Source organism: Gavia stellata, chromosome 25, assembly GCF_030936135.1.
Source record: "Gavia stellata isolate bGavSte3 chromosome 25, bGavSte3.hap2, whole genome shotgun sequence".
In the NCBI taxonomy this organism is placed as follows: Eukaryota; Metazoa; Chordata; class Aves; order Gaviiformes; family Gaviidae; genus Gavia; species Gavia stellata.
In genome coordinates, this window is record NC_082618.1 from 5,681,793 (window position 1) to 5,683,737 (window position 1,945).

The following is a 1,945-nucleotide window of genomic DNA, read 5'->3' on the forward strand; positions in this document are numbered from 1 at the left end:
AAATTCCTAGGTTTACAGGTGAGGCTCTCACAAGGAGGAAAATCAAGGCACTAATGAGAGTGGAGTATCAACATTTCAATGTTATCTCTAGCATTTCTTTCCTGGTATTAAAAACATGCTTTTAAGTTCCAAACAAGCACCTTATCCGGTTCTTGCTCCGGACTGTACAATGTACTCCACACATAACAATTCAGTTGTCAGCAGGAAAAAAAGGACCATGAAGTCAAGTCCATTTGTGATCCCACGGAGGAGTGAAACAATCAGGGATGAGAAGGAGCTGGCCACCAACTCGAGGCTGGTTCCCAAATTGCTGCAGCCTCCTGCAGAAAGCCCCTGCCCCGAGGTGCCCACCTTTGCAAGCAGAGCTTCTTATTAACGTGCATCTGAGGTCTAAGTCCTCAGCATTCACTTTGGTCTTCCCCAAAAGCAAGCCCCTACACATAACTGTGGCAGACATCCCAGGAGGGCTGCTGGAGAAGTAAGCGGCTGTACAGCAACACGGGGCTTCTTCAAACACTGAAGAGGGGAAAAAAAGTGAGGGGCACGTACGTGCTTTGGAGCACGCAGCTGCCACTGCTGCCTACGACCCCAGACCCCAGCTCACTGATGGCATGGAGGAGCCCTGAGGCTATCACAGTTTCTGGGCAACAGGTTAGGCACTGCAAGAACATCTCCAAGAGCAGTAGTGGCCCTTCATGCTTTGTGTAGCACTTTTTTTTTTTCAGAGCACAACAAAACTCTAAGCAAATAGTGAAGGGCAATAGTTGAGATCCTGGCTGATTTACAGACACAGACAGCAGATTCCTCCTGGGCACGGCACAGTAAAGCAGCTACACAGCTGGAAATAAAGCTCAAGTCTCACCAACTCGACCAAACTCCTTCGTTACCGCCACAGGCACCAAGTACTGCATCCTGCTCTGAATCCCTTGCTGAAAACTACCCTTTCCCACATACCTTTCCACCAGCTCTGAAGAAAACAGAGAGAGATTGTGCTAGTATTAGTGGGCGAGACATCTAAAGCTGAGCAGTGTGAACACCCCCAATGCCATTGCTACATTCCAGTTAATTCTTCTAACCCACTGTTGAGGTCCCTCCCAGCTCCCCAGATTTATATACATTTGCTCCACAAGTGGCCTAAATCCCTTCTTGAAGAGTATTCCACTCCTTTCCATGCATCTGAGGTTGCCTTATCAACAAGCGCTCGCAACACAGGCTGAGCTAGTGCAGTGCTATCAGAAAATGAAGGCAACATGTCGAGGCATGCACAGATTGCAGCTAAGGCAGCCCTTCAGCATTTTAGAGCTGTGTTTTGGGGGCAGAAAAGGATGTTCTGTATCCTGTTCTCTTGCCCCAGCCCTGGTTTAACAAGCCCCCTTCAAGGCACACTCTTAGCAGAGAAGTCACTGGTATAACAGATATCTGTCCTCCTCCACTCAAATATCAAGTTACAAACTAAGGCTTCCATGATTTCAACCTCTTTTGGGTCCTAGCTACATCACACCTGTAAACAAGATAGGAAGCTAAAAGCCTTAGTGTAGATGGGACATGTCCTTATTGCTGCAGCCTGATTAAACCCCAGATCAGTCCAGTGTTTTGACAATTAGGTTCCTAGCTTGAGTTGTGGAGCTGATGCACTGTAACTCTAGTGGCAGTGTGGAAAAAGGCAGCTGCTAAATACAGCAATGAAAAAAAGACTCCAAAAGGGTGAGAAATGCAAAGAGATGATAGAGTCCCCATGCCCCAACAACATCAAAAAGTAAAAAAAAAAAATTATAAAGGAAATATAAAGCAGTCTGTGCCAGGGAGCAGGGGGATGGCCTACATTGGAGCTACCAACCCATTCCACTAGTCAGCCCAGAGACAGCAAAGATGCCAGCAATGCACTGCTGTGTGAGCATCACACAATGGTCCTGCCACAGTATGAGTCCTGCTGCTTTCTGGAGGA